The sequence below is a fragment of the Xenopus laevis genome, chromosome 6S, assembly GCF_017654675.1.
Source record: "Xenopus laevis strain J_2021 chromosome 6S, Xenopus_laevis_v10.1, whole genome shotgun sequence".
Lineage (NCBI taxonomy): Eukaryota > Metazoa > Chordata > Amphibia > Anura > Pipidae > Xenopus > Xenopus laevis.
The window spans coordinates 60,972,360-60,986,570 of NC_054382.1; the positions used below are offsets into that span (position 1 = coordinate 60,972,360).

At 40.7% G+C, this 14,211-nt stretch overlaps 1 protein-coding gene across 2 annotated transcripts in view; it reads left to right on the top strand.

The window, feature by feature from the left end:
* ptpn3.S (protein tyrosine phosphatase non-receptor type 3 S homeolog) overlaps window positions 1-14,211 on the top strand; it is a 139,194-nt gene that overhangs the window by 16,480 nt on the left and 108,503 nt on the right. Inside the window, 1 exon segment of one of the 2 annotated variants that reach the window (NM_001092193.1) lies at window positions 5,850-5,953. The exons of the other annotated variant lie outside the window; for it this stretch is intronic. The gene's annotated coding sequence lies outside the window, so the exon portion shown is untranslated. 2 annotated transcript variants of the gene reach the window in all.

Genomic DNA, 14,211 nt, shown 5'->3' on the forward strand with positions numbered 1-14,211 from the left:
TGTCTTTGCCTGATGCAGACGTTTCACTGTCACTCAGCTTCAACAGAGGCACATTCCAGTTCTCTGTTGCCCTCCCTTTTTAGACCACCATTCTTAGCATTCCCATGGCAACCTTCTGGCCCTTTCAATTACATTGTCAAGGTTGAACCTTAATTACAAGTTCATTCACATTTTCCCAATGTGTTGAACTACAACTACCTTTCCTTCTTGTGCAAAAGAGCCCTCTAGTGGACAAATATTGCTTAAATCTGACTAATAAAAAGGACATTTGTTGTAGAAATGCATAAATTCACCCTATTACCATGAAACAAATTATATATTTCCGGGTCCAGTTTTTCTTGAAGCCTTTGCATCTATAGTTAAAGAATTTCTCTTTAGATGCAAAGGAATATGCTGGGGATTGTACAACTTTTGGATGTATGGTTTTCATATTAAATATGCACCTATTTTCCTCATGTAGTGTGGATTTTACTACATCACCCCCTTCTAATTTGGTGTCACTACTGTTATCCCCCAGAATTGTAATCCATGTAGGGTTTTTTCATTGCTCTGTTTAAAATGTCTAGATACATTATGATTTTCACCTACCTTCATTATTTCCCCCACATGCTCATTTTTTCTTTCCCTCAGCCTCCTGCTTGTTTTTCCTATTTGCTGTAGTCCACAGGGACTTTCTATGCAATAAATTAATTTTCTTTTTTATCATACATGTTGTACAAAAAAAGACTGAAAAATCAATCAATGCAAATAATCTGCATCTGTTGTCCCTACTCCCACCTCAGTACTGGAGTCCCCATTACTTTGAGCAGAGGAGCAAGCCTCCGATGATCTGAAGCATGAGGTGGACCTCTGGACACCCAGGATGTTTTTGAGGAGCGCGGCAGCATTACTGTCTAAGGGGGAGAATGAGAATGTGGCACACCCCCACACATCAGCAGTAGGGAGGTCTGTAAGGGTCCCTGATTAGCTACTGACCTAGAGACACTGACCCACATGGTGCGTGATGTATAGTACAGTTTAGAAGGAAGGAATTGTGTGTTGATGAGCTGGCCCTGCAGTGACATCAGACCTTACCTTAGGCAGAGGGACAGACCTGCCTCACAGTCTAGGGCACTGGGCGTTTGTCCATAGACCGACAGGGCTGGTGTATGACTCCCAAGCACACCAAGGCAGGCAAGGAGGTGGCCAACGTAAATATCAAAGACATGCACAGTTTCTCGCTTAAAAACATTTATTGGTGCATATATACCACAAAAAATGACATATCAATGTTCAAATCACACACACCACGAAGCAGTGTCTCCCCCCCAGTCTGCCTACCTGTTGTTAACCACACCCTCCTGACGCGTTTCGCGCTATTGGGCGCTTCATCAGAGGAGGAGGTGGCCAACACTGCATCGGTGTGGGTATTCTTCACTTGCCAATCATGTGCAACCTCTGCTGTCCAAGGATCTTATATGGGTACTACAGTCTTAAGCTTCAATTTGAAGTGTCATCACATGATGATTTAGGAACAGCACCTAAGTGGCAGGGCACAGGCCAGTCATTCCTCATAGAAGCGATACCAGATACCCATCACTTGAAGCAAGGGAAAATTTTTTAGAGGCTCTCAGCTGGAGGCTGTCACTGTGCAGCTCTGCCCTTTCTGCAACCAGCTCTGCCTCCTCTCACCAAGGCTATACTCCTCTGCAGTCCCTGTTCTGCCAGATTTGCCTCCAGTTTCTTGGCTGAAAGGTGCTTCACGCCCCAGAAACTCCATGTTCAGATTCAGAGGAATGCAAAAAAGCCCATCTCAGTTTTCTTTTTTCCACAGACATGGAAAAAAGTTCCTTCAAGATGACAGTTGCAGCAGTCCCTGGGTCAACTTTGTTATTAACACTTATTTCACTCAGTTGCTAAAAACTTCATCTGAATGAACCTAATTTCAATTGCTTCAGGGAATTGTACAACTTCACAGCTCTCACCGTAAAAAATATTTTTTGAATATTATGATGGAGCCTCTTTTCTTCTGATCCCTAATGTCTGCTGGAGGTGAAGTACTTACTGGTAAATAAAGCATATATGTTTATTATATGGTCCCCTTATATATTTCTACATAGTTATTGTATTACAGTTTCTTTCAGTGCCTCTTCTCCATCTTTTTTTCATAACTGTGACTTTCCATACCCTTAACCTGCTTAGTTGCCCTTTCTCTAATTCAATAATAATACTTTTCATTAACCTGAATGGTTAGTTGCAGGTCAGAAGATTAGCATGGATGATTGTTCATCCGATATAGGCTATAATCTGCACGTCTATGGCAATAACCCATAGCAACCAAAAAAATTACATTTTTAAACAGGTGACCATAAATTCTACCTTGCTATTGTGGTTGCAATAGGTAATAAGGACTGTAGCAAACTTGCACATTATAGGGCTCATTCATAGCCACAAACCTAGGTACCGTATATACTCGAGTATAAGCCGACCCGAGTATAAGCCGAGGTACCTAATTTTACCTATGAAAACTGGGAAAACTTATTGACTCTAGTATAAGCCTAGACACAACTACAGCCTGTCTCCCAGCAGCGCACATTCTGCCAAAGCGACCCCCCCAGCGATCAACCGGACTTCTTTGCAAAGCTGATGGTGACAGAGAATTGCCAAACGGATTACTGTGTGCATTGTCCCACTACCATGTGCAGAGGGTGCTGTTTGATATTGCCATCACTGTTAATCTTTCGTATAACCAACAGAGGGCGCTGTGTGATATTGCAGTCACTGTTATTCTTTCATATAACCAACAGAGGGCGCTGTGTGATATTGCAGTCACAGTTAATCTTTCATATAACCAACAGAGGGTGCTGTGTGATATTGCAGTCACTGTTAATCTTTCATATAACCAACAGAGGGCACTGTGTGATATTGCAGTCACTGTTATTCTTCCATATAACCAACAGATGGCGCTTTGTGATATTGCAGTCACTGTTATTCTTTCATATAACCAACAGAGGGTGCTGTGTGATATTGCAGTCACTGTTATTCTTTCATATAACCAACAGAGGGCGCACTGTTATTCTTTCATTAACCAACAGAGGGTGCTGTGTGATATTGCAGTCCCTGTTATTCTTTAATATAACCAACAGAGGGCGCACTGTTATTCTTTCATACAACCAACAGATGGCGCTGTGTGATATTGCAGTCACTGTTATTCTTTCATATAACCAACAGATGGCGCTGTGTGATATTGCAGTCACTGTTAATCTTTCATATAACCAACAGAGGGCGCACTGTTATTCTTTCATGCAACCAACAGATGGCGCTGTGTGATATTGCAGTCCCTGTTATTCTTTCATACAACCAACAGATGGCGCTGTGTGATATTGTAGTCACTGTTATTCTTTCATACAACCAACAGATGGCGCTGTGTGATATTGCAGTCACTGTTAATCTTTCATATAACCAACAGAGGGCGCACTGTTATTCTTTCATATAACCAACAGAGGGCATTGTGGGATATTGCAGTCTCTCCCCAAGTGAACTGTTGGTATAGGAATGATTAAAAGTGACTGCAATCTCACCTATTCGGGTCGGGTGCCTGACCCGAGTATAAGCCGAGGTAGACTTTTTCAGCACATTTTGGATGCTGAAAAACTCGGCTTATACTCGGGTATATACGGTATATTCATGCAAATTTTTCTGCAGTTAGTTGGACTTAAAGCCCCACTTTATGGGCTCTTACACAGGTGTTTTTTATGCACTTGATGCGCATTAAAGGAGAACCAAACCCTTAATTTAAAAACCCCCTACCCTACACAGACCCCCCCCCTGCTCCCCCCAGCCTAGCTGTTACCCCTGGTAAATGTCCCTAACCTTTACTTAACCCTCTGTGAAGATCCAGGGCATCGGAGTTCATGGGCGCCATCTTCTTCTCTTCTGTAATCTTCGGGAAGAGAGTGGCATATCGGTGCATGCGCAGTTGGAGCAATCACTAATTGCATTCACTAATTGATTCCATCATATTCTGCCAGGCTGTCCTCATAAACATTGAGTTGCATTTGACTCCATATTCAATAGAATAGAGGGTTGACTTTGAAACTGGAAAAAAATGCTCTTAGCTGCGGCAAGAAAAGTGTTTAAATGCAATATATGCGTTTTTTCACGCTCAGCATGATTTTGAATAACACAGAAGCAAATGCCCGTGTGTTAGAGCCCTAATACTTAGTGTCAAAATGTGCTCCTTGCAATTTTGTATAGTTGCGCTGAATGCTGTTCAATGTTTCCTGCTTCCTGTTCCAAATCGAGTGTAGAGCAGTTGATGCAGGGGAACCCTGGAGCTACCACCTGATACAGAGGTGGTTTCCTCATCACCATGTGTCAAAAGAATCAATGTACTTGCATCGAAAAAAATATGTAGCCTACCCAAGGGTGTGGATTAATGAAGTAGTGATCTGACTGTGGTGACACCCAAAAGATTCCCAGTAAATACCAATACAAGCTGAAAGTGAACCTCTGATTGATTACACAGGAACTGGGCTGAAATAAATTGGTAATTAAATGCAGAAAATAGAAATGATCAAAAACAATGCAATTTGAATTGGTTAAATCCACACTTGTATTTGATTTTAACAATAAAGTTAAATAATCACAGCGGAGCTTCAGGGACTGCTGGCGCCCCCCCTCCCCATCTCCTTGTTTTTAATTTTTAGCGTCAGAGCAGGTCCAGGAGGGGCCTCATCGCTAGTGTAATGAGCGTTAATGCACCTGCTGCACTGGCAGACCCTAATTTCCATGTTAAAAAATGGAAATTAGGTTCTTAAAGTTATCAGAGCCAAATAATATATGGATATTTGGGAGCTCTTCAATGGTCCTAAAAGCCAGCAACGTTGGGGCCCTTAAACAAAAGTTCACTCCCAGGATCACTGAGTTTGTACTGAGTACTGCTGCACACTTACTACTGAGATGTGAGGCAGGAAAGTCGAATACTAAGCAACTTGCATGTAGGCCGCAGGTCTCGCTCCTTAACTCTCTGTATTGCGCTGGAGGCTTGGAACGTCTCTGGCAGGATTGCAGTCTGCTTCCCAAACTGTGCTGGAGGATCTCTGCTGTCTCCCTTACAGCAGATACAGCATCATTTCAGTATAATACACAAAATACACAATATCTTGTAAATTATATCCTTATAAACGTTGAGTTCTGATGTCATCAGTTATAAACTCTGAGTTCTGATGTCATTTCTGTCACATGACTCACTGAAACTAGTGTATTATAATAAATAAAGTACCCCCAGTTGCAAAATATGAGGATAATAGAAGTTACCTTGGAGTTCCATGACCTGTATAAAAACACTTCACAGCTATGTTGTATGCCTGCTCATGTTTTAGAACTCAGAATAGCATATAATTCAGGCGAGTTGCAGTAACTGACACAGAGCTTGCAAGACACAGTGAAAAGCATGTCAGGGCAGGAGAAACAGCCTGGGGAGTGCTATCTACACTTTGTTGATATATTTGCTTTTGGAAAGCAGTTCAAGAGGCTCAGGGGAGGATCCAGCTGATGTCACACACAGAGGAGGGCTGAGAAAAGGAAAGGAGAAGCCATCAAACAGACGGCTTTTTTTCTAAGTGGATCGCACTGGATATTTGTACGAGGACCCTGCTGATGGACTGATCAATGAAAATAAAATATACATAGGCAGCCTGATAGGTGGAGCCCCACACTGACAAGAGGAAGGGGGAAGGTGCAGAAAGAAAAGGAGGAGGCTTGTGTGGGACAGCAACGCAGCGCTCTGGCTTTGCTTCCTGGAATAGAAAAGAAGAAAAAGAGAGAGAGAGATAGCACCACCACCACCTGCTTTTCTCTGTCAGGATCCTTGGTACAATACAAAGCTGCCCTGGATTTATCATTTCAGTTCTGTCAGGAGAGTCGGCTGAGCTAGCCAGAGCAACTCGGAAGGAGGATCTGAATGGTGCAGGTAAATCACTGCAGTGGGGAGAGGCGAGGCGTTGGTGCTTCACGGAAGCAGCAGACTGTGCCCCAGTCAGTGTGTGTGTAACACTGTGTGCTCTAGGTGTGCGTCTGCTTGTCATTTCCCCCAGGCGCGACATGAAAGGGCTGGGCTCTTTGCCTACCTGCTGTGGCTAACCATGCGCTCATGATTTCTCAAGAAAGTCAGGTTTTTATGCATATTAAGGAAAGGTGTTTTACACCCACATGTTTAAAAGGCTTTAAAAAATACATGTATAAAAGTTTCCCTCTTCCAATATTAACATGTTCTACTTCTGTTTATATAGAAAAGCAAAAGTAAGCAGGGAGCAGAAAAAAAAATGCAGTACTTTGGTAGTTTTTATAGGTCTCGCGACATGTTTCAGTTTAGAGGGATCCTTACTCAAGTGTCAATAGATACAAAGTGCTTGAACATTTAAACAGTTGATACACCCAGTGCACCTCCCCCTGCACAGTCATGCACATTAAATTCATCTAATTAGTGCTGGCTCATCAAGATAAAGTCCAAGTTACAGTCAAACGGATTCTTTCTTGGTTAAAAGTCCCCAATGAAATATACTCAGGCACCATACAAGTTGCATAAATGAATTAAATAATACGATATTTGTTTCAGCATGTTAAAAACCATTCCATATGGATAGCCTATATTGGATTTATAGATGTTTTAATGCTTTGTACCAGGACAATGGGCAATCCAAATCCCCTCCAATATATTTGCATCTACATAGTTGAATGTTATAGTTCAACAGTGGCTAATACAAAAAATTCTGTGTAATAAAATGGTCATTGTATGCATGTTATACTTACAGTATATACTTATCAGTCATTATATATGTATATTAATAAGGCTTGATACGCAATACTACTCAACAAGTAGTCGACCTGTCATGTTTTAACCAAAATATCATATACCGCCCATATCAGATGCATTGTGATTCAATGGTTGGGCCCTAGGGCCCACAATCGGATCAGCCCAATATCGGCCACCTCAATTTGGGCATATCGGGGGGGGGAGATCGGCTTGTTTGGCGACATTGCTACGATCTACGTGTATGGCCACTTTTAGTGTCTATAAGGGCTTAAAGGGTTAGTATTATGAATTATCTCCATAGGTTATACTAGGGCCGCCATCAATGATATCTGAAATTAAATAGAAATATAAGGTTAACATATTACAGAAAACAGTTTATACTACATACTTCATTTAAGCCCACAGGTAACCAGGGCCGGAACTAGGGGTAGGCACGCAAAGCTGGAGGGGCGCCAGGCACACACCTTCTCTGCCTCTCCTATCCCCTAGTCCGGTCCCTGCTCTGGCCGACGTGCGCGATCTCTCTAGCGCGTATCTTTGTTTCATGCATGCGCACTTTTGTTTTTTCACGCATGCGCACTCATGTTTTTTTTTCCGCGCATGCACACTCGTGTTTTTCGCGCACTTGCGTATTGGGTGCTTTGCCCAGCCAGGCTTCCTAGGTCACCTGCCCGCGTTGGCCCGGCATTGCAGGTAACATTGAGTTCAGTTTAAAATCACCATCCCTAACCTGCGGTTGAACAACCTCTAAAGCTACCGACTTAAGTTGACATTGATAATGTTTTGCCTCTTTAATGGCTCTTATGCATGGACATTTTTTCCTGCGTTTTTCACATGCACTCAAAAAAACGCATATATTGCATTTAAGGGCAGGGACATACGGTCAGATTCAGGGAGATTAGTTGCCCGGTGACAAATCTCCTCTTCTTTGGGGTGACTAATCTCCCAAACTGCCTTTTCCTGCCTTCCCGCCGGCGATTTGCATTCTAGCCGGCAGGAAGCAGTTCAGGGAGATTAGTCGCTTAGTTTACCGAAGTTGCCCCACAAGGAAACTTCAGGTGACTTCAGAAAATGAAGCGCTCCGATTGTTATCCCGCCGGCCATTTTCATCCATGAAGAAGAGATTTGTTGTAGGGCGACTAATCTTCCCGAATCTGACCATGTGTCTCTGCCCTTAATGAGTTTTTTTCCATTTCAAATGCAACCCTCTATTCTACTTATAGCTGAATGTGCGTCAAGTGTAAGTAAATGCAGAATGCTGCATCTAAACAAATACACCAAAACACAAACGGATTAAAATGTAACTCGGAATGCTCATGAGTACAGCCAGGCAGACTATATTGGAATCAATTAGCAAATTTGAGCTCAAACCTGCATTTTAACATTCATTAAACACAGAAAAAGACGCTCCTGTTTAAGAGCCCTAAAATGGCAGGCAAATGTGGTGTCAGTCTGGGTACCTTCTTTGTAGTTACTAATATCACCCTTATGTTCTTTGATTGTAATTTTAATGCCCCTACCTGTTTGCCCTACATAAACTAATCTGCAAACTTAAAGACATGTTGTGCCCTTCTAAGGGTGAAGACACAAAGAGCTACTAGTAGTTTTAATTGGCTTTACTATAACACTACCTGTGTTTCGGGGTGAACACACACTTGGCAATTTGTCACTGTGACTTTTGAAACGAGTCGTGGTGACTAATTGCCATAACTCAAAAGACCCAAGAGTTATCCTGGCAGCAGGCAGTAACTTGTATGTTTATCTATGGCCGGTAAGTCGCCGCAATTCATCGCAGTGATTGGATTTTTAAAAAAGTTGAGATGAGTCATGCCTGCGAATCACAACGTGTGTCTTCACCCTTAGCAGAGGCAATTCTTAGTATTGTCTATGACAGGGTATTTTTGTCTGTATGTTGTAAAAAGGTATCCACAATTTATGCCAATGGTTCCATTATCACCAATGCTCCACCCTTATCTGCCTTTTTGATAACAATGTCATGATTCTTTTTCAAACACTCCAATGCTTTCTTTTTATTAAGCGTTAAATTATATGGGATCTTTTGTTGTCCCTAACAGTTTTCCTCCATGCATTCCACCTACTTAAACATTTCTAAAGAGGTGTTTGCAACACAAGGTATAACGTCGCTTTGAGAAAAGAGTTTATATCATACAGCCCCCACAAAAATGCATTTTAAGTTTCAGGGTTCTGATAAAATGATGGAATTCAATGTCCCAGTCTAAATAATCCACTCTATAATATGGGACAAAACTCAATCCTTTATTCAAGACTGACTTCTCTGCATCTGACCGTTTAAAAGTGGTAATGTTAACAACTAAATTTACCTCCTGTGTTGTCTGATCTGTTGCGAGAAGCTCTTCCTTGGAAAAGGAGCTTTTCATTTATTTATTTATTTATTTATTTATTTATTTTTACACATTTGGATCTAAATGATCAGGTCTAAATCATATTTTTGTTAAAACATGATAGGTAGACTTCTTGTTGAGTAGTATCATATCTCAAGCCTTATTAAAATACTTATGTATTGACTGAATGTAAGTATAACGTATATAAAGTACTGTTTTATTGCACATATTTTTTTGTATTAGCCACTGCTATCTTGATGAGCTGGCACTAATTTAATGACTTTAATTTGCATGACTGTGCAGGGGGAGGTGCAATGGGTGTATCAACTATTTAAATGTTTAAGCACTTTCTATCTATTAACACTTGAGAAAGGGTCCCAATGATCTGTAACATGTTGTGAGACCAATAAAAACTAGCAGCTAAATACAGTGGTTTGTGTTGTGCCCTTCATACTTTTGCTTTCTGTATCTACTGAGGTCTAATATGATGAGGTTGAGCATTTGTTTAACATTTATGGATGGTGCTAGAGGTGTTTATTGGATGTTTGTATACTTCTTTTTGCAAATGTACAGTGCCTCACATTTGAGTTTGTGTCCAGTAACATGTAATGTAGTGGCAGTGTGGGTGTTTGTTCTGTGCCATAGACCTGGCAGCTGGGGCTATATTATGTGCAGTAGATGGAAAGTGACAGGTATGACATGGCCTGCCAAGCCTCACTTCTCCTGAGCCATCATTACTGCTCGGCAAGTCGGACTTTGGGCGATTCTGCCATGGCTTTATTGGGGTTGGTTAGGAAACGTAGCTTTGTTTTGGAGAAAACATGTACTTCTCTTGGGTGAATTAAAATGTATACTTATCAATAAACTCATGTCCCAATTGTAAGACATAGAGCACGTGTTCTCACCCCCCTCCCCCCAACTGGACTTAGCCCTTTAATTAAGAGCCCTGGGCGGGTTTGGGTATGTTACATTGCATCAGAGGCTGGCTTGGCTTTCTCTTACATTATTTAGTTTTAGTGTTGCGATGAACATAAATATTTACCCAGCATTAGTGAAGTCCTTTACTGTGCAATGTGTGGGAAAAGGGGAGGGCACTATTGCTAGAATTCTCTAATTTCAGGGATGTAGTAACTTCTTTTTCATAAATAGATATTCATAGTAGATCTTTTATTCAATCCAATGGTTTATGCTGTTAAACTTGAAAATAAGTTACAATAATCGTATTTCTATTTGGTGCTTGCTATGGTAAACAATTGTACCTTTCAGCAATTATGTTTTAATTGTGAGGAAAATATAATATAGAAAATAGAAAACTGTGTAGAAAAAAAATTAATTTTCAAGATGACAGTCATCTCACTGTATTGCATCTTGAAATATCAAAATATGAAGTGGCACATTTTGGGGCCCTACAATTAATATGCTGTGGGTCCCAGTAACTGGACTAGTTATGCCCCTGATTTGTCTCACTTCAACTTCTGTCAGAAAGTTTGATTTTATGCAGTGACAATTTAATCCTGTGACAATTTAATTCAGTGACTTTGTTCTGAATGACCGTTTCTGTTTAGCCAAGCAGTACAAAAGTGATTTATGTATTGTACACAGCGTTTATTTAGAATCAATATTACTCTAAAGACACTGACTAATGTGTAAATAAATTAAAATCGCGCATCAATGGTGGCCCAGTTGTCTGTGCCAGAAATGGCACTAGTCTGTGATATATAACGTACAAGGCAAGGCACTCGGAAAGGTAGGCTTTGGGTGTGAGGGGGGGCAGCATCTGAATAGCCGCCTCAGGCAGCGAAAACCCCAGAAACACCTCTGGGAGTACTGCAGGGCTCTTTACATGGTCCTTTGATTTTCAACTCGTTTTTATTATTAATGACCTGGAGGTGGGCATTGAAAGTACTATTTATAGTTTTGCTGATGAAACAAACTTGTGCAGAACTATAGGTTCTATGAGGAATGCTGCCTCTTTGCAGTCATTTGATAAATGCAAGGTTATGCACTTTGGCAAAAATAATATAAATGCAAGTTATACACTAAATGGCAGTGTGTTGGGAGTTTCCTTAATTGAGAAGGATCTAAGGGATTTTGTAGTCAGTGTCATTCTGTGGCTACTAAAGCAAATAAAGTTCTGTCTTGCATAAAAAGGGTATAAACTCAAGGGATAAAAACATAATTTTGCCACGTTATAGGTGAGAGGACATGATTATACTTTACGAGTATATTACAGGACATTATAGTAGGGGACTCTTACCCATAAAGAGGATCCAGCACCAGAGGCCACCCCTTAAGACTAAAGGAAAATAACTTTCATTTGAAGCAGTGTAGGTTGTTCTTCACAGTGAGGGCAGTTAAGCTGTGGATGTTGTGATGGCTGATTCTGTTAATGTTTTTAACATTGTCTTGGATGATTTCTTGGACAGGCATAACATCCAATACATATGTAGGGACCCATAGGGTTAATATGCCCCTATGGCTTTAAATCCCTTCCTCCTTTTCTTTAGTTGCTGGCCAAAAGCCCATATATCTAGTGTTAATCTACCTATCTTGGTTATTGGCCAAGAGGTGTAATGACCACTTCCTGCCACACTGTATGTAAAGGGTTAGATCTTCCTCTTTGGCTTCTGGTGTCCTAACCATCTGGATGTTCCCATTGAGCCTGGGTACACCAAAGCTCAATAAAGCCATTCTGTCCTAGAGGGACCAGTGAATGAGGTTTGCTAGAGACAGGATTAGATCTGTTATAGACTCTCTAGGAGAGTAAGACAGAGAGGAGAGAGAGGGAGAGAGCAGCTTTGTGCTCCATCAAGGATTGTATCAGGAAGTAGCTTCCCAGGATGTACAATTGTCTTTAGTGAAGGGACCACAGTGGATAGGGTGTCAGGCTTAGATTTCTTCTCCCTGACCACTCTGCTGGGTGGGATCCGGACCACTTCAAGGTACATCTGCCTGGAAGTGTGCCTTACTACTTGACTACATACTCACATTCCTAGCTGTCTCATCTGCCTGTCCTAGTTCGCTGCTATTTCATACTGCATATGCCTCAGTATTGTAAGTAACCCTGTGGGTTATTTATCTTGCACAAATAAACTGTTAATTTTTGTTCTTTACTGCAAGAACCTCCTGGCGTCCATTCTTTCTATTTTTATTGCACAGTAGCCTGTGGAGCCTGAAGTGTTGGAGTCACGTGTAACCCATGCTCTAATCTAGTCCACTAACTGGACATTAACCCCGTTTGGTCTGCATAGCTCAAGTTAGTGTTACATATATATATATATATATATATATATATATATATATTATATCTGTGTGTGTGTATAGAGAGAGAGAGAGAGAGAGAGAGAGAATATAAATGAACCTTGTGCAAAAAAGGTTTATTTAAATCCAAAGTTTCAGTTCCGAATTGGAACTTTCATCAAGGAAGACTTTTCTGACAGAAAGTGCAGCACAAATTGGTAATTCAGGTAGCAGGTAATGTAGCTTTCCTAGTGTTTACTCAGAAAAACCTGGTGAAATTGTTAAACATTAATCTACAAGTTTGCTGAAGCATGTAAATTTGTTCTCTCGAGAATGTTTTAGACTTCCCATAGGAGTTTATAAATACCAGAACAGTGCGATATGTTTCTGTTTTATAAAAATAACATGCGTTAGAAGAATCTTTAAAGTAGTCGGTTCTTAACTGATCTTTTGTATTTGTATACTGAAAATATTCCAACAACCTAGATTTTCCAGCATGCTAACTGCAATTTATAAAATACCAAAGAGATTGTGTTTCAGGCCAATACACAGTCTGGTGTTAAAGTATTCGCATGTGAGTAGTTAGTTTAAAATGAGGACAAATGATTCTGTCAGTGATAGGAATTGTCATTATTACTGTCAAACTACCATCATTATTATTTTCTGAAAATGACAGAGAAAAAAAGAAAATTGCAAATAAAAAGACCCACGTCCATCAAGTTCAACCTTTTTAAAGTTTTCCTGACTCCACAATGGCAATTGGACCACTCCCTGGATGAACTTGTACTATGAGTTATCTTTCATAACCCTGTATTCCTTCACTTGCTGAAAAGCCAGCCAATCCCTTCTTAAAGGAACAGTAACATAAAAAAATTAAAATGTTTTAAAGGAATGAAAATATAATGTGCTGCCCTGCATTGGTAAAACTGGTGTGTTTGCTTCAGAGTTTGCTTCAGAAACTCTACTATGGTTTATGTAAGCAAACTTCTGCGTAGCCATGGGGGCAGATATTCTATCACAGGATACACAGTAGATTACAGTTAATTTACAAGAATCCCATTGTAACAACACAGTTTATCTGTTATCTGCTGCGTAACCTGTTTCAGCTTTGAGTGGCTGCCCTCCCCCATGGCTACACAGCAGCTTGTTTATATACACTGAAGCAAACACACCAGTTTTATCAATGAAGGACAGGCCCTGGATCAGCTTGTACCATAAGCTATCTTCCATAACCGTATATTCCCTCACTTGCTAAATAGCCTTCCAACCCCTTCTTAAAGCTTGTATATTTATCTATAGTTATCATATCACCCCTTAAGCGCCTCTCCAGCGTGAACAACCCCAACTTGGCCATTCTTTCTTCATAGCTGAGATTTTCCATACCTTTTACAAGCTGAGTTGCCCTTCTCTGGACTCTCTCTAATTCGATAATGTCCTATTTGAGCACTGGACCAAAAATGTACTGCATCTTTTAGATGGGGAATTACCAGTGCTCTATACCATGGAAAAATAACCCCTTTCTCTCTCAAATCTATGCACCTTTTAATACAGCTCAAGACCTTGTTTGCCCTTGAAGCTGCTGACAGGCATTGCTTGCCACAGCCAAGTTTATTATCTACAAGGACTCCAAGGTCCTTTTCAATTTTGTGCAGTCCCATTTAGGGTATAAGTGGTGCATGACTTTACATTTATCAACATTGAATCTCATCTGCCACTTAGCTGCCCAGATTGCCAGTTTGTTTCATTAATGAAAAAGTTAAATAAAAGTGGACCTAATACAGAGCCCTGAGGGACACACACTAAAAACCTTAC